Raw genomic sequence first — 17,057 nt, forward strand, 5'->3', positions numbered from 1 at the left:
CCGGGTTCGATTCCCGGTGTCGGAAGTATTTTGTTTTATCTGCTGTCATCAAGTCTCCAATTTGTGAATGGTATGTAACTTCAATAGTTTTACCCTGTTGGCCGAATGGCTAAGCGATCGCCCCGTCTCTGTCCGTTCTCCGGCGTGGTCTAGTGGCTAGGATACCTGGCTCTCACCCAGGAGGCCCAGGTTCAAGTCCCGGTGTCGAAAGTATTTTCTTTTATCTGCTATCATCAAGTCTCCTATTTGAGCACGCTACGTGAATTCAATATGTTTACCCTTTTGGCTGAATGGCTCAGCGATCGCGGCGCTCAATGTATCCCCCGACATTGTCTAGTGGCTAGGATACCTGGCTCTCACTCAGGAGGCCCGGGTTCGATTTCTGGTGTCGGAAGTATTTTCTTTTATCTGCTATCATCAAGTCTCCGATTGGCGCACGCTATGTAACTTCAATACTTTTACCCTGTTGGCCGAATGACTAAGCGATCGCTTCGTCCCCCTCTGGTCTCCGGCATGGTCTAGTGGCTAGGATACCTGGCTCTCACCCAGGAGGCCCGGGTGCGATTCCCGGTTTCGGAAGTATTTTTTTATCTGCTATCATCAAGTCTCCAATTTGCGCACGCTATGTAAGTTCAATACTTTTACCCTGTTGGCCAAATGGCTAAGGGATCGCTCCCTCCCTCTCCGTTCTCCGGCATTGTCTAGTGGCTAGGATACCTGGCTCTCAACCAGGAGGCCCGGGTGCGATTCTCGGTGTCGGAAGTATTTTCTTTTGTCTGCTATCTTCAAGTCTGCAGTTGGCGCACGCTATATATCTTCAATACTTTCACGCTGTTGGCCGAATGGCTGAGCGATCGCTCCGTCCCTTTCCGTTCTTCGGCATGGTCTAGTGGCTAGGATACCTGGCTCTCTCCCAGGAGGCCCGGGTGCGATTCCTGGTGTCGCAAATACTTTCTTTTATCTGCTATCTTCAAGTCACCAATTTGCGCGCGCTATGTAACTTCAATACTTTTACCCTGTTGGCCGAATGGCTAAGCCATCGCTCCGTCACTCGCTGTTCTCCGGCATGGTCTAGTGGCTAGGAGACCTGGCTCTCAACCAGGAGGCCCGGGTGCGATTCCCGGTGTCGGAAATATTTTCTTTTATCTGCTATCATCAAGTCTCCTATTTGCGCACGCTATATAACTTCAATACTTTTACCTTGTTGGCAGAGTGAATAAGCGATCGCTCCGTCCCTCTCTGGCATGGTCTGGTGGCTTGGATACCTGGCTCTCAACTAGGAAGCCCGGGTGCGATTCCCGGCGTCGGAAGTTTTTTCTTTTATCTGCTATCATCAAGTCTCCAAATTGCGCACGCTATATAACTTTAATATTGTACCTTGTTGGCCGAACGAATAAGCGATCGCTCCGTCTTTCTCCGCCATGGTCTAGTGGCTTGGATACCTGGCTCTCAACTAGGAGGCCCGGGTACGATTCCCGGTGCCGGAAGTATTTTTATATGCTAACATCAAGTCTCCAATTTGCGCAGGGTATGTAACTTCAATAGTTTTACCATGTTGGCTGAATGGCTAAGCGATCGCACCGTTCCGCTCCGTTCTCTGGCATCGTCTAGTGGCTAGGATACCTGGCTCTCACCCAGGAGGCCCTGGTTCGATTCCCCGTGTCGGAAGTATTTTCTTTTATCTGATATCATAAAGTTTTCAATTTGCGCACTCAATGTAACTTCAATAGTTTTACCCTGTTGGCCGAATGGCTAAGCGATCGCTCCGTCTTTCTCTGTTCTCCGGCGTGGTCAAGTGGCTAGGATACCTGGTTCCACCCAGGAGGCCCGGGTTCAATTCGCGGTGTCGGAAGTATTTTGTTTTATCTGCTGTCATCAAGTCTCCAGTTTCTGAACGGTATGTAACTTCAATTGTTTTACCCTGTTGGCCGAATGGCTAAGCGATCGCGGCGCTCAATGTATCCCCCAACATTATCTAGTGGCTAGGATACCTGGCTCTCACCCAGGAGGCCCGGGTGCGATTCCCGGCGTCGGAAGTATTTTCTCTTATCTGCTATCATCAAGCCTCCAATTGCGCACGCTAAAAAACTTCAATACTTTTACCTTGTTTGCCGAATAACTAAGCGATCGCTCCGTCCCTCTCCGGCATGGTCTAGTGGCTTGGATACCTGGCTCTCAACTAGGAGGCCCGGGTACGATTCCCGGTGTCGGAAGTATTTATTTTTATCCGCTATCATCAAGTCTCCAATTTGCGCACGCTATGTAAGTTCAGTACTTTTACCCTGTTGGCCGAATCGCCAAGCGATCGCTCCGTCCCGCTCCATTCTCCGGCATGGTCGGGTGGCTAGAATACCTGGTTCCACCCAGGAGGCCGGGTTCGATTCCCGGTGTCGGAAGTATTTTGTTTTATCTGCTGTCATCAAGTCTCCAATTTGTGAATGGTATGTAACTTCAATAGTTTTACCCTGTTGGCCGAATGGCTAAGCGATCGCCCCGTCTCTGTCCGTTCTCCTGCGTGGTCTAGTGGCTAGTATACCTGGCTTTCACCCAGGAGGCCCAGGTTCAAGTCCCGGTGTCGAAAGTATTTTATTTTATCTGCTATTATCAAGTCGCCTATTTGAGCACGCTACGTGAATTCAATATGTTTACCCTTTTGGCTGAATGGCTCAGCGATCGCGGCGCTCAATGTATCCCCCTACATTGTCTAGTGGCTAGGATACCTGGCTCTCACTCAGGAGGCCCGGGTTCGATTTCTGGTGTCGGAAGTATTTTCTTTTATCTGCTATCATCAAGTCTCCGATTGGCGCACGCTATGTAACTTCAATACTTTTACCCTGTTGACCGAATGGCTAAGCGATCGCTCCGTCCCTCTCTGGTCTCCGGCATGGTCTAGTGGCTAGGATACCTGGCTCTCACCCAGGAGGCCCGGGTGCGATTCCCGGTTTCGGAAGTATTTTTTTCTCTGCTATCATCAAGTCTCCAATTTGCGCACGCTATGTAAGTTCAATACTTTTACCCTGTTGGCCAAATGGCTAAGGGATCGCTCCCTCCCTCTCCGTTCTCCGGCATTGTCTAGTGGCTAGGATACCTAACTCTCAACCAGGAGGCCCGGGTGCGATTCCCGGTGTCGGAAGTATTTTCTTTTGTCTGCTATCTTCAAGTCTGCAGTTGGCGCACGCTATGTAACTTCAATACTTTTACCCTGTTGGCCGAATGGCTAAGCCATCGCTCCGTCACTCGCCGTTCTCCGGCATGGTCTAATGGCTAGGAGACCTGGCTCTCAACCAGGAGGCTCGGGTGCGATTCCCGGTGTCGGAAATATTTTCTTTTATCTGCTATCATCAAGTCTCCTATTTGCGCACGCTATATAACTTCAATACTTTTACCTTGTTGGCAGAGTGAATAAGCGACCGCTCCGTCCCTCTCCGCCATGGTCTAGTGGCTTGGATACCTGGCTCTCAACTAGGAGGCCCGGGTACGATTCCCGGTGTCGGAAGTATTTTCTTTTATATGCTAACATCAAGTCTCCAATTTGCGCAGGGTATGTAACTTCAATAGTTTTACCATGTTGGCTGAATGGCTATGCGATCGCACCGTCCCGCTCCGTTCTCTGGCATCGTCTAGTGGCTAGGATACCTGGCTCTCACCCAGGAGGCCTTGGTTCGATTCCCCGTGTCGGAAGTATTTTCTTTTATCTGATATCATAAAGTCTTCAGTTTACGCACTCAATGTAACTTCAATAGTTTTACCCTGTTGGCCGAATGGCTAAGCGATCGCTCTTTCCCTCTCCGTTCTCCGGCATGGTCTAGTGGCTAGAATACCTGGTTCCACCCAGGAGGCCGGGTTCGATTCCCGGTGTCGGAAGTATTTTGTTTTATCTGCTGTCATCAAGTCTCCAATTTCTGAATGGTATGTAACTTCAATAGTTTTACCCTGTTGGCCGAATGGCTAAGCGATCGCCCCGTCTCTGTCCGTTCTCCGGCGTGGTCTAGTGGCTAGGATACCTGGCTCTCACCCAGGAGGCCCAGGTTCAAGTCCCGGTGTCGAAAGTATTTTCTTTTATCTGCTATTATCAAGTCGCCTATTCGAGCACGCTACGTGAATTCAATATGTTTACCCTTTTGGCTGAATGGCTCAGCGATCGCGGCGCTCAATGTATCCCCCGACATTGTCTAGTGGCTAGGATACCTGGCTCTCACTCAGGAGGCCCGGGTTCGATTTCTGGTGTCGGAAGTATTTTCTTTTATCTGCTATCATCAAGTCTCCGATTGGCGCACGCTATGTAACTTCAATACTTTTAGCCTGTTGACCGAATGGCTAAGCGATCGCTCCGTCCCTCTCTGGTCTCCGGCATGGTCTAGTGGCTAGGATACCTGGCTCTCACCCAGGAGGCCCGGGTGTGATTCCCGGTTTCGGAAGTATTTTTTTCTCTGCTATCATCAAGTCTCCAATTTGCGCACGCTATGTAAGTTCAATACTTTTACCCTGTTGGCCAAATGGCTAAGGGATCGCTCCCTCCCTCTCCGTTCTCCGGCATTGTCTAGTGGCTAGGATACCTGGCTCTCAACCAGGAGGCCCGGTTGCGATTCCCGGTGTCGGAAGTATTTTCTTTTGTCTGCTATCTTCAAGTCTGCAGTTGGCGCACGCTATATATCTTCAATACTTTCACGCTGTTGGCCGAATGGCTGAGCGATCGCTCCGTCCCTTTCCGTTCTTCGGCATGGTCTAGTGGCTAGGATACCTGGCTCTCTCCCAGGAGGCCCGGGTTCGATTCCTGGTGTCGGACATACTTTCTTTAATCTGCTATCTTCAAGTCTCCAATTTGCGCGCGCTATGTAACTTCAATACTTTTTCCTTGTTGGCCGAATGGCTAAGCCATCGCTCCGTCACTCGCCGTTCTCCGGCTTGGTCTAGTGGCTAGGAGACCTGGCTCTCAACCAGGAGGCCCGGGTGCGATTCCCGGTGTCGGAAATATTTTCTTTTATCTGCTATCATCAAGTCTCCTATTTGCGCACGCTATATACCTTCAATACTTTTATCTTGTTGGCAGAGCGAATAAGCGATCGCTCCGTCCCTCTCTGGCATGGCCTGGTGGCTTGGATACCTGGCTCTCAACTAGGAAGCCCGGGTGCGATTCCCGGTGTCGGAAGTATTTTCTTTTATCTGCTATCATCAAGTCTCCAAATTGCGCACGCTATATAACTTTAATATTGTACCTTGTTGGCCGAACGAATAAGCGATCGCTCCGTCTTTCTCCGCCATGGTCTAGTGGCTTGGATACCTGGCTCTCAACTAGGAGGCCCGGGTACGATTCCCGGTGTCGGAAGTATTTTCTTTTATATGCTAACATCAAGTCTCCAATTTGCGCAGAGTATGTAACTTCAATAGTTTTACCATGTTGGCTGAATGGCTAAGCGATCGCACCGTCCCGCTCCGTTCTCTGGCATCGTCTTGTGGCTAGGATACCTGGCTCTCACCCAGGAGGCCGTGGTTCGATTCCCCGTGTCGGAAGTATTTTCTTTTATCTGATATCATAAAGTCTTCAATTTGCGCACTCAATGTAACTTCAATAGTTTTACCCTGTTGGCCGAATGGCTAAGCGATCGCTCTTTCCCTCTCCGTTCTCCGGCATGGTCTAGTGGCTAGGATACCTGGCTCTACCCAGGAGGCCCGGTTGCGATTCCCGGTGTCGGAAGTATTTTCTTTTATCTGCTGTCATCAAGTCTCCAATCTGCGCACGGTATGTACCTTCCATAGTTTTACCCTGTTGGCCGAGTCGCTAAGCGATCGCTCCGTCCCTCTCCATTCTCCGGCATTGTCTAATGGCTAGAATACGTGGTTTTCACCAAGGAGGCCCGGGTTCGATTCCCGGCGTCGGAAGTATTTTCTTTTATCTGCTATCATAAAGTCTCCTATTTGCGCACGCTATATAACTTCAATACTTTTACCTTGTTGGCCGAATGACTAAGCGATCGCTCCGTCCCTCTCTGGCATGGTCTGGTGGCTTGGATACCTGGCTCTCAACTAGGAGGCCCGGGTGCGATTCCCGGCGTCGGAAGTATTTTCTTTTATCTGCTATCATCAACTCTCCTATTTTAACACGCTACGTAAATTCATTATGTTTACCCTTTTGGCTGAATGGCTCAGCGATCGCGGCGCTCAATGTATCCCCCGACATTGTCTAGTGGCTAGGATACCTGGCTCTCACTCAAGAGGCCCGTGTTTGATTTCTGGTGTCGGAAGTATTTTCTTTTATCTGCTATCATCAAGTCTCCGATTTGCGCAAGCTATGCAAGTTCAATACTTTTACCCTGTTGGCCAAATGGCTAAGCGATCGTTCCGTCCCTCTCCGGCTCCGGCATGGTCTAGTGGCTAGGATACCTGGCACTCACCCAGGAGGCCCGGGTGCGATTCCCGGTTTTGGAAGTATTTTTTATCTGCTATCATCAACTCTTCTATTTGCGCACGCTATGTAAGTTCAATACATTTACCCTGTTGGCCAAATGGCTAAGGGATCGCTCCCTCCCTCTCCGTTCTCCGGCATTGTCTAGTGGCTAGGATACCTGGCTCTCATCTCAACTAGGAGTCCCGGTTATGATTCCCAGTGTCAGAAGTATTTTCTTTTATCTGCAATCATCAAGTCTCCAATTTGCGCACGGTATGTAACTTCAATAGTTTTACCTTTTTGGCCGAATGGCTAAGCGATCTCTCTTTCCCTCTCCATTCTCCAGCATGGTCTAGTGGCTAGGATACCTGGTTTTCGCCAAGGAGGCCCGGGTTCGATTACCAGTGTCGGAAGTATTTTCTTGTATCTGCTATCATCAAGTCTCCAATTTGCGCACGCTATGTAAATTCAATAGTTTTACCCTGTTGGCCGAATGGCTAAGCGATCGCTCTTTCCCTATTCGTTCTCCGACATGGTCTAGTGGCTAAGATGCCTGGCTCTCACCCAGCAGTTCGGGTGCCATTCCCGCTGTCAGATTTATTTTCTTTTATCTGCTATCATCAAGTCTTCAATTCGCGCAGGCTATGTAACTTCAATAGTTTTACCCTGTTGCCCGAATGGCTAAGCGATCGCTCCATCCCTCTCCGTTCTCGGCGTGGTCCTGTGGTTTGGATATCTGGCTTTCACCCAGGAGGCCCGTGTTCGATTCCCGGTGTCGGAAATATTTTTTATCTGCTATCTTCAAGTCTCCAATTGGCGCACGCTATATAACTTCATTACTTTTACCTTGTTGGCCGAATGACTAAGAGATCGCTCCGCCCCTCTTCGGCATGGTCTAGTGGCTTCGATATCTGGCTCTCACCCAGGAGGCTCGGGCACGATTCCCGTTGCGGAAGTGTTTTCTTTTATCTGCTATCATCAAGTCTCCAATTTGCGCACGCTATGTAACTTCAATACTTTTACCCTGTTGGCCGAATCGCTAAGCGATCACTCCGTCCCACTCTGTTCTCCGGCATGGTCTAAAGGCTAGGATACCTGGCTCTCACCCAGGAGGCCCGGGTGCGATTCCCGTCGTCTAAAGTATTTTCTTCTATCGGTTATCATCAAGTCTCCAATTGGCGCATGCAATATAACTTCAATACTTTTACCTTGTTTGCCGAATGACTAAGCGATCGCTCCATCTCTCTCCGGCATGGTTTAGTGGCTTGGATATCTGGCTCTCACCCAGGATCAGGTAGGATTCCCGGTGTCGGAAGTAGTTTCTTTTATCTGCTATCATCAAGTCTCCAATTTGCGCACGGTATGTGACTTCAATAGTTTTATCCTGTTGGCCGAATGGCTAAGCGATCGCACCGTCCAGCTCCGTTCTCCGGCATCGTCTAGTGGTTAGGATACCTGGCTCTCACCCAGGAGACCCGGGTTCGATTCGCAGTGTCGGAAGTATTTTGTTTTATCTGATATCATAAAGTCTTCAATTTGTGCACGCAATATAACTTCAATAGTTTTAACCTGTTGGCCGAATGGCTAAGCGATCGCTCCGTCCCTCTCCTTTCTCCGGCATGGTCTAGTGGCTAAGATACCTGGCTCTCACCCAGGAGGCCCGGGTTCCATTCCCGGTGTCGGAAGTATTTTTTATCTGCTATCATCAAGTCTCCAATTTTCGCACGCGATGTAACTTCAATACTTTTACCCTGTGACCCGAATGGCTAAGCGATCGCTCGTTCCCTCTCTGTTCTCGAGCATAGTCTAGTGGCTAGAACACCTGGCTCTCACCCAGGAGGCCCGGGTTCGATTCCCGGTGTCGGAAGTATTTTCTTTTATCTGCTGTCATCAAGTCTCCAATTCGCGCACGGTATGGCTCTTATACTTTTACCTTGTTGGCCGAATCGCTAAGCGATCGCCCGACCTTCTCCGTTCTGCGGCATGGTCTAGTAGCTAGGATACCTGGCTTTCACCCAAGAGGCCCGGGTTCGATTCCCGGTGTCGGAAGTATTTTCTTTTATCTGCTGTCTTCAAATCTCCAATTTGCGCACGCTATGTAACTTGAATAGTTTTACCCTGTTGGCTGAATGGCTAAGCGATCGCTCCGTCCCTTTCCGTTCTCGGCGTTGTCTAGTGGCTAGGATACCTGGCTTTCACCCAGGAGGCCCAGGTTCGATTCCCGGTGTCGGAAGTATTTTCTTTTATGTGTTGTCATCAAGTTTCCAATTTGCGCACGGCATGTAACTTCAATAGTTTTACCCTGTTGGCCGAATGGCTAAGCGATCGCTCCGTCCCTCTCCATTCTCCGGCATGGTCTAGCGACTAGGATACCTGGCTCTCACCCAGGATGCCCGGGTTCAATTCCCGGGGTCGAAGGTATTTTCTTTTATCTGCTGTCATCAAGTCTCCAATTTGCGCACAGTATGTCTCTTCGATAGTTTTACCCTGTTGGCCGAATGGCTAAGCGATCTCTCCGTCCCTCTCCGTTCTCCGGCATGGTCTAGTGGCTAGGATACCTGGCTCTCACCCAGGAGGCCCGGGTTCTATTCTCGGTGTCGGAAGTATTTTCTTTTATCATCTATCATCAATTCTCCAATTTGCGCATGCTATTTAACTTCAATACTTTTACCTTGTTGGCCGAATCGCTAAGCGATCGCTCCGTCCTTCTCCGTTCTGCGGCATGGTCTAGTGGCTAGGATAACTGGCTTTCCCCCAGGAGGCCCGGGTACGATTCTCGGTGTCGGAAGTATTTTCTTTTATCATCTATCATCAAGTCTCCAATTTGCGCACGCTATGTAACTTTAATACTTTTACCCTGTGGGCCGAATAGCTAAGCGATCGCTCGTTCCCTCTCTGTTATCCAGCATGGTGTAGTGGCTAGGATACTTGGCTCGCACCCAGGAGGCCCGGGTGCGATTTCTGGTGTCGGAAGTATTTTCTTTTATCAGCTATCATCAAGTCTCCAATTTGCGCATGCAATATATTTTCAATACTTTTACCCTGTTGGCCGAATGCCTAAGCGATCGCTCCGTTCTCTCCGTTCTCCGGCGTGGTCTGGTGGCTAGGATATCTGGCTCTCGCCCAGGTGACCTGGGTTTGGTTCCCGGTGTCGGAAGTATTTTTTATCTGCTATCCCCAAGTCTCCAATTTGCGCATGCTTTATAGGTTCAATACTTTTACCCTGTTGGCCGAATTGCTAAGCGATCGCTCCGTCCCTTTCCGTTCTCGGCGTTGTCTAGTGGCTAGGATACCTGGCTTTCACCCAGGAGGCCCGGGTTCGATCCTGGTGTCGGAAGTATTTTCTTTTATGTGTTGTCATCAAGTTTCCATTTTGCGCACGGTATGTAACTTCAATACTTTTACCCTGTTGGCCGAATGCCTAAGCGATCGCTCCATCCCTCTCCGTTCTCCGGCGTGGTCTGGTGGCTAGGATATCTGGCTCTCACCCAGGTGACCTGGGTTTGGTTCCCGGTGTCGGAAGTATTTTTTATCTGCTATCCCCAAGTCTCCAATTTGCGCATGCTATATAGGTTCAATACTTTTACCCTGTTGGCCGAATTGCTAAGCGATCGCTCCGTTCCTTTCCGTTCTCGGCGTTGTCTAGTGGCTAGGATACCTGGCTTTCACCCAGGAGCCCTGGTTCGATTCCCGGTGTCGGAAGTATTTTCTTTTATATGTTGTCATCAAGTTTCCAATTTGCGCACGGTATATAACTTCAATACTTTTACCCTGTTGGCCAAATGGCTAAGCGATCGCTCGGTCCCTCTTTGGCATGGTCTAGTGGCTTGGAACCTGGCTTTCAACTGGGAGGCCCGGGTACGATTCCCGGTGTCGGAAGTATTTATTTTTATCCGCTATCATCAAGTCTCCAATTTGCACACGCTATGTAAGTTCAGTACTTTTACCCTGTTGGCCGAATCGCCAAGCAATCGCTCCGTTCCGCTCCATTCTGCGGCATGGTCTAGTGGCTAGAATGCCTGGTTCCACTCAGGAGGCCGGGTTCGATTCCCGGTGTCGGAAGTATTTTGTTTTATCTGCTGTCATCAAGTCTCCAATTTGTGAATGGTATGTAACTTCAATAGTTTTACCCTGTTGGCCGAATGGCTAAGCGATCGCCCCGTCTCTGTCCGTTCTCCGGCGTGGTCTAGTGGCTAGGATACCTGGCTCTCACCCAGGAGGCCCAGGTTCAAGTCCCGGTGTCGAAAGTATTTTCTTTTATCTGCTATCATCAAGTCTCCTATTTGAGCACGCTACGTGAATTCAATATGTTTACCCTTTTGGCTGAATGGCTCAGCGATCGCGGCGCTCAATGTATCCCCCGACATTGTCTAGTGGCTAGGATACCTGGCTCTCACTCAGGAGGCCCGGGTTCGATTTCTGGTGTCGGAAGTATTTTCTTTTATCTGCTATCATCAAGTCTCCGATTGGCGCACGCTATGTAACTTCAATACTTTTACCCTGTTGGCCGAATGACTAAGCGATCGCTTCGTCCCCCTCTGGTCTCCGGCATGGTCTAGTGGCTAGGATACCTGGCTCTCACCCAGGAGGCCCGGGTGCGATTCCCGGTTTCGGAAGTATTTTTTTATCTGCTATCATCAAGTCTCCAATTTGCGCACGCTATGTAAGTTCAATACTTTTACCCTGTTGGCCAAATGGCTAAGGGATCGCTCCCTCCCTCTCCGTTCTCCGGCATTGTCTAGTGGCTAGGATACCTGGCTCTCAACCAGGAGGCCCGGGTGCGATTCTCGGTGTCGGAAGTATTTTCTTTTGTCTGCTATCTTCAAGTCTGCAGTTGGCGCACGCTATATATCTTCAATACTTTCACGCTGTTGGCCGAATGGCTGAGCGATCGCTCCGTCCCTTTCCGTTCTTCGGCATGGTCTAGTGGCTAGGATACCTGGCTCTCTCCCAGGAGGCCCGGGTGCGATTCCTGGTGTCGCAAATACTTTCTTTTATCTGCTATCTTCAAGTCACCAATTTGCGCGCGCTATGTAACTTCAATACTTTTACCCTGTTGGCCGAATGGCTAAGCCATCGCTCCGTCACTCGCTGTTCTCCGGCATGGTCTAGTGGCTAGGAGACCTGGCTCTCAACCAGGAGGCCCGGGTGCGATTCCCGGTGTCGGAAATATTTTCTTTTATCTGCTATCATCAAGTCTCCTATTTGCGCACGCTATATAACTTCAATACTTTTACCTTGTTGGCAGAGTGAATAAGCGATCGCTCCGTCCCTCTCTGGCATGGTCTGGTGGCTTGGATACCTGGCTCTCAACTAGGAAGCCCGGGTGCGATTCCCGGCGTCGGAAGTTTTTTCTTTTATCTGCTATCATCAAGTCTCCAAATTGCGTACGCTATATAACTTTATTATTGTACCTTGTTGGCCGAACGAATAAGCGATCGCTCCGTCTTTCTCCGCCATGGTCTAGTGGCTTGGATACCTGGCTCTCAACTAGGAGGCCCGGGTACGATTCCCGGTGTCGGAAGTATTTTTTATATGCTAACATCAAGTCTCCAATTTGCGCAGGGTATGTAACTTCAATAGTTTTACCATGTTGGCTGAATGGCTAAGCGATCGCACCGTCCCGCTCCGTTCTCTGGCATCGTCTAGTGGCTAGGATACCTGGCTCTCACCCAGGAGGCCCTGGTTCGATTCCCCGTGTCGGAAGTATTTTCTTTTATCTGATATCATAAAGTTTTCAATTTGCGCACTCAATGTAACTTCAATAGTTTTACCCTGTTGACCGAATGGCTAAGCGATCGCTCCGTCTTTCTCTGTTCTCCGGCGTGGTCAAGTGGCTAGGATACCTGGTTCCACCCAGGAGGCCCGGGTTCAATTCGCGGTGTCGGAAGTATTTTGTTTTATCTGCTGTCATCAAGTCTCCAGTTTCTGAACGGTATGTAACTTCAATTGTTTTACCCTGTTGGCCGAATGGCTAAGCGATCGCGGCGCTCAATGTATCCCCCAACATTATCTAGTGGCTAGGATACCTGGCTCTCACCCAGGAGGCCCGGGTGCGATTCCCGGCGTCGGAAGTATTTTCTCTTATCTGCTATCATCAAGTCTCCAATTGCGCACGCTAAAAAACTTCAATACTTTTACCTTGTTTGCCGAATAACTAAGCGATCGCTCCGTCCCTCTCCGGCATGGTCTAGTGGATTGGATACCTGGCTCTCAACTAGGAGGCCCGGGTACGATTCCCGGTGTCGGAAGTATTTATTTTTATCCGCTATCATCAAGTCTCCAATTTGCGCACGCTATGTAAGTTCAGTACTTTTACCCTGTTGGCCGAATCGCCAAGCGATCGCTCCGTCCCGCTCCATTCTCCGGCATGGTCGGGTGGCTAGAATACCTGGTTCCACCCAGGAGGCCGGGTTCGATTCCCGGTGTCGGAAGTATTTTGTTTTATCTGCTGTCATCAAGTCTCCAATTTGTGAATGGTATGTAACTTCAATAGTTTTACCCTGTTGGCCGAATGGCTAAGCGATCGCCCCGTCTCTGTCCGTTCTCCTGCGTGGTCTAGTGGCTAGTATACCTGGCTCTCACCCAGGAGGCCCAGGTTCAAGTCCCGGTGTCGAAAGTATTTTATTTTATCTGCTATTATCAAGTCGCCTATTTGAGCACGCTACGTGAATTCAATATGTTTACCCTTTTGGCTGAATGGCTCAGCGATCGCGGCGCTCAATGTATCCCCCGACATTGTCTAGTGGCTAGGATACCTGGCTCTCACTCAGGAGGCCCGGGTTCGATTTCTGGTGTCGGAAGTATTTTCTTTTATCTGCTATCATCAAGTCTCCGATTGGCGCACGCTATGTAACTTCAATACTTTTACCCTGTTGACCGAATGGCTAAGCGATCGCTCCGTCCCTCTCTGGTCTCCGGCATGGTCTAGTGGCTAGGATACCTGGCTCTCACCCAGGAGGCCCGGGTGCGATTCCCGGTTTCGGAAGTATTTTTTTCTCTGCTATCATCAAGTCTCCAATTTGCGCACGCTATGTAAGTTCAATACTTTTACCCTGTTGGCCAAATGGCTAAGGGATCGCTCCCTCCCTCTCCGTTCTCCGGCATTGTCTAGTGGCTAGGATACCTGGCTCTCAACCAGGAGGCCCGGTTGCGATTCCCGGTGTCGGAAGTATTTTCTTTTGTCTGCTATCTTCAAGTCTGCAGTTGGCGCACGCTATATATCTTCAATACTTTCACGCTGTTGGCCGAATGGCTGAGCGATCGCTCCGTTCCTTTCCGTTCTTCGGCATGGTCTAGTGGCTAGGATACCTGGCTCTCTCCCAGGAGGCCCGGGTGCGATTCCTGGTGTCGGAAATACTTTCTTTTATCTGCTATCTTCAAGTCTCCAATTTGCGCGCGCTATGTAACTTCAATACTTTTACCCTGTTGACCGAATGGCTAAGCCATCGCTCCGTCACTCGCCGTTCTCCGGCATGGTCTAATGGCTAGGAGACCTGGCTCTCAACCAGGAGGCTCGGGTGCGATTCCCGGTGTCGGAAATATTTTCTTTTATCTGCTATCATCAAGTCTCCTATTTGCGCACGCTATATAACTTCAATACTTTTACCTTGTTGGCAGAGTGAATAAGCGACCGCTCCGTCCCTCTCTGGCATGGTCTGGTGGCTTGGATACCTGGCTCTCAACTAGGAAGCCCGGGTGCGATTCCCGGTGTCGGAAGTATTTTCTTTTATCTGCTATCATCAAGTCTCCAAATTGCGCACGCTATATAACTTTAATATTGTACCTTGTTGGCCGAACGAATAAGCGATCGCTCCGTCTTTCTCCGCCATGGTCTAGTGGCTTGGATACCTGGCTCTCAACTAGAAGGCCCGGGTACGATTCCCGGTGTCGGAAGTATTTTCTTTTATATGCTAACATCAAGTCTCCAATTTGCGCAGGGTATGTAACTTCAATAGTTTTACCATGTTGGCTGAATGGCTAAGCGATCGCACCGTCCCGCTCCGTTCTCTGGCATCGTCTAGTGGCTAGGATACCTGGCTCTCACTCAGGAGGCCTTGGTTCGATTCCCCGTGTCGGAAGTATTTTCTTTTATCTGATATCATAAAGTCTTCAGTTTGCGCACTCAATGTAACTTCAATAGTTTTACCCTGTTGGCCGAATGGCTAAGCGATCGCTCTTTCCCTCTCCGTTCTCCGGCATGGTCTAGTGGCTAGAATACCTGGTTCCACCCAGGAGGCCGGGTTCGATTCCCGGTGTCGGAAGTATTTTGTTTTATCTGCTGTCATCAAGTCTCCAATTTCTGAATGGTATGTAACTTCAATAGTTTTACCCTGTTGGCCGAATGGCTAAGCGATCGCCCCGTCTCTGTCCGTTCTCCGGCGTGGTCTAGTGGCTAGGATACCTGGCTCTCACCCAGGAGGCCCAGGTTCAAGTCCCGGTGTCGAAAGTATTTTCTTTTATCTGCTATTATCAAGTCGCCTATTCGAGCACGCTACGTGAATTCAATATGTTTACCCTTTTGGCTGAATGGCTCAGCGATCGCGGCGCTCAATGTATCCCCCGACATTGTCTAGTGGCTAGGATACCTGGCTCTCACTCAGGAGGCCCGGGTTCGATTTCTGGTGTCGGAAGTATTTTCTTTTATCTGCTATCATCAAGTCTCCGATTGGCGCACGCTATGTAACTTCAATACTTTTAGCCTGTTGACCGAATGGCTAAGCGATCGCTCCGTCCCTCTCTGGTCTCCGGCATGGTCTAGTGGCTAGGATACCTGGCTCTCACCCAGGAGGCCCGGGTGTGATTCCCGGTTTCGGAAGTATTTTTTTCTCTGCTATCATCAAGTCTCCAATTTGCGCACGCTATGTAAGTTCAATACTTTTACCCTGTTGGCCAAATGGCTAAGGGATCGCTCCCTCCCTCTCCGTTCTCCGGCATTGTCTAGTGGCTAGGATACCTGGCTCTCAACCAGGAGGCCCGGTTGCGATTCCCGGTGTCGGAAGTATTTTCTTTTGTCTGCTATCTTCAAGTCTGCAGTTGGCGCACGCTATATATCTTCAATACTTTCACGCTGTTGGCCGAATGGCTGAGCGATCGCTCCGTCCCTTTCCGTTCTTCGGCATGGTCTAGTGGCTAGGATACCTGGCTCTCTCCCAGGAGGCCCGGGTTCGATTCCTGGTGTCGGACATACTTTCTTTAATCTGCTATCTTCAAGTCTCCAATTTGCGCGCGCTATGTAACTTCAATACTTTTTCCTTGTTGGCCGAATGGCTAAGCCATCGCTCCGTCACTCGCCGTTCTCCGGCTTGGTCTAGTGGCTAGGAGACCTGGCTCTCAACCAGGAGGCCCGGGTGCGATTCCCGGTGTCGGAAATATTTTCTTTTATCTGCTATCATCAAGTCTCCTATTTGCGCACGCTATATACCTTCAATACTTTTATCTTGTTGGCAGAGTGAATAAGCGATCGCTCCGTCCCTCTCTGGCATGGCCTGGTGGCTTGGATACCTGGCTCTCAACTAGGAAGCCCGGGTGCGATTCCCGGTGTCGGAAGTATTTTCTTTTATCTGCTATCATCAAGTCTCCAAATTGCGCACGCTATATAACTTTAATATTGTACCTTGTTGGCCGAACGAATAAGCGATCGCTCCGTCTTTCTCCGCCATGGTCTAGTGGCTTGGATACCTGGCTCTCAACTAGGAGGCCCGGGTACGATTCCCGGTGTCGGAAGTATTTTCTTTTATATGCTAACATCAAGTCTCCAATTTGCGCAGGGTATGTAACTTCAATAGTTTTACCATGTTGGCTGAATGGCTAAGCGATCGCACCGTCCCGCTCCGTTCTCTGGCATCGTCTAGTGGCTAGGATACCTGGCTCTCACCCAGGAGGCCTTGGTTCGATTCCCCGTGTCGGAAGTATTTTCTTTTATCTGATATCATAAAGTCTTCAGTTTGCGCACTCAATGTAACTTCAATAGTTTTACCCTGTTGGCCGAATGGCTAAGCGATCGCTCTTTCCCTCTCCGTTCTCCGGCGTGGTCTAGTGGCTAGGATACCTGGCTCTCACCCAGGAGGCCCAGGTTCAAGTCCCGGTGTCGAAAGTATTTTCTTTTATCTGCTATTATCAAGTCGCCTATTCGAGCACGCTACGTGAATTCAATATGTTTACCCTTTTGGCTGAATGGCTCAGCGATCGCGGCGCTCAATGTATCCCCCGACATTGTCTAGTGGCTAGGATACCTGGCTCTCACTCAGGAGGCCCGGGTTCGATTTCTGGTGTCGGAAGTATTTTCTTTTATCTGCTATCATCAAGTCTCCGATTGGCGCACGCTATGTAACTTCAATACTTTTAGCCTGTTGACCGAATGGCTAAGCGATCGCTCCGTCCCTCTCTGGTCTCCGGCATGGTCTAGTGGCTAGGATACCTGGCTCTCACCCAGGAGGCCCGGGTGTGATTCCCGGTTTCGGAAGTATTTTTTTCTCTGCTATCATCAAGTCTCCAATTTGCGCACGCTATGTAAGTTCAATACTTTTACCCTGTTGGCCAAATGGCTAAGGGATCGCTCCCTCCCTCTCCGTTCTCCGGCATTGTCTAGTGGCTAGGATACCTGGCTCTCAACCAGGAGGCCCGGTTGCGATTCCCGGTGTCGGAAGTATTTTCTTTTGTCTGCTATCTT

The 17,057-nt window shown here is 49.8% G+C and overlaps 17 non-coding genes across 17 annotated transcripts; all 17 read left to right on the forward strand.

The window, feature by feature from the left end:
- Positions 1–138: 138 nt before the first annotated feature.
- TRNAE-CUC (transfer RNA glutamic acid (anticodon CUC)) lies at positions 139–210 on the forward strand. The gene has a single exon. It is a non-coding gene; the product is annotated as a tRNA-Glu (tRNA).
- Positions 211–507: 297 nt separating this feature from the next.
- Positions 508–579, forward strand: TRNAE-CUC (transfer RNA glutamic acid (anticodon CUC)). Its single transcript has one exon. It is a non-coding gene; the product is annotated as a tRNA-Glu (tRNA).
- A 481-nt stretch (positions 580–1,060) lies between these two features.
- TRNAE-CUC (transfer RNA glutamic acid (anticodon CUC)) lies at positions 1,061–1,132 on the forward strand. The gene has a single exon. It is a non-coding gene; the product is annotated as a tRNA-Glu (tRNA).
- Positions 1,133–2,141: 1,009 nt separating this feature from the next.
- Positions 2,142–2,213, forward strand: TRNAE-CUC (transfer RNA glutamic acid (anticodon CUC)). The gene has a single exon. It is a non-coding gene; the product is annotated as a tRNA-Glu (tRNA).
- A 665-nt stretch (positions 2,214–2,878) lies between these two features.
- Positions 2,879–2,950, forward strand: TRNAE-CUC (transfer RNA glutamic acid (anticodon CUC)). Its single transcript has one exon. It is a non-coding gene; the product is annotated as a tRNA-Glu (tRNA).
- A 1,027-nt stretch (positions 2,951–3,977) lies between these two features.
- Positions 3,978–4,049, forward strand: TRNAE-CUC (transfer RNA glutamic acid (anticodon CUC)). The gene has a single exon. It is a non-coding gene; the product is annotated as a tRNA-Glu (tRNA).
- A 3,949-nt stretch (positions 4,050–7,998) lies between these two features.
- On the forward strand, positions 7,999–8,070 carry TRNAE-CUC (transfer RNA glutamic acid (anticodon CUC)). The gene has a single exon. It is a non-coding gene; the product is annotated as a tRNA-Glu (tRNA).
- Positions 8,071–8,180: 110 nt separating this feature from the next.
- Positions 8,181–8,252, forward strand: TRNAE-CUC (transfer RNA glutamic acid (anticodon CUC)). Its single transcript has one exon. It is a non-coding gene; the product is annotated as a tRNA-Glu (tRNA).
- Positions 8,253–8,362: 110 nt separating this feature from the next.
- Positions 8,363–8,434, forward strand: TRNAE-UUC (transfer RNA glutamic acid (anticodon UUC)). Its single transcript has one exon. It is a non-coding gene; the product is annotated as a tRNA-Glu (tRNA).
- Positions 8,435–8,916: 482 nt separating this feature from the next.
- Positions 8,917–8,988, forward strand: TRNAE-CUC (transfer RNA glutamic acid (anticodon CUC)). The gene has a single exon. It is a non-coding gene; the product is annotated as a tRNA-Glu (tRNA).
- A 1,572-nt stretch (positions 8,989–10,560) lies between these two features.
- On the forward strand, positions 10,561–10,632 carry TRNAE-CUC (transfer RNA glutamic acid (anticodon CUC)). Its single transcript has one exon. It is a non-coding gene; the product is annotated as a tRNA-Glu (tRNA).
- Positions 10,633–10,929: 297 nt separating this feature from the next.
- TRNAE-CUC (transfer RNA glutamic acid (anticodon CUC)) lies at positions 10,930–11,001 on the forward strand. Its single transcript has one exon. It is a non-coding gene; the product is annotated as a tRNA-Glu (tRNA).
- Positions 11,002–11,482: 481 nt separating this feature from the next.
- TRNAE-CUC (transfer RNA glutamic acid (anticodon CUC)) lies at positions 11,483–11,554 on the forward strand. The gene has a single exon. It is a non-coding gene; the product is annotated as a tRNA-Glu (tRNA).
- Positions 11,555–12,564: 1,010 nt separating this feature from the next.
- TRNAE-CUC (transfer RNA glutamic acid (anticodon CUC)) lies at positions 12,565–12,636 on the forward strand. The gene has a single exon. It is a non-coding gene; the product is annotated as a tRNA-Glu (tRNA).
- A 665-nt stretch (positions 12,637–13,301) lies between these two features.
- On the forward strand, positions 13,302–13,373 carry TRNAE-CUC (transfer RNA glutamic acid (anticodon CUC)). The gene has a single exon. It is a non-coding gene; the product is annotated as a tRNA-Glu (tRNA).
- Positions 13,374–14,762: 1,389 nt separating this feature from the next.
- TRNAE-CUC (transfer RNA glutamic acid (anticodon CUC)) lies at positions 14,763–14,834 on the forward strand. The gene has a single exon. It is a non-coding gene; the product is annotated as a tRNA-Glu (tRNA).
- Positions 14,835–16,409: 1,575 nt separating this feature from the next.
- TRNAE-CUC (transfer RNA glutamic acid (anticodon CUC)) lies at positions 16,410–16,481 on the forward strand. Its single transcript has one exon. It is a non-coding gene; the product is annotated as a tRNA-Glu (tRNA).
- Positions 16,482–17,057: the final 576 nt, after the last annotated feature.

Source organism: Rhipicephalus microplus, chromosome 3, assembly GCF_043290135.1.
Source record: "Rhipicephalus microplus isolate Deutch F79 chromosome 3, USDA_Rmic, whole genome shotgun sequence".
NCBI classification, from domain to species: domain Eukaryota; kingdom Metazoa; phylum Arthropoda; class Arachnida; order Ixodida; family Ixodidae; genus Rhipicephalus; species Rhipicephalus microplus.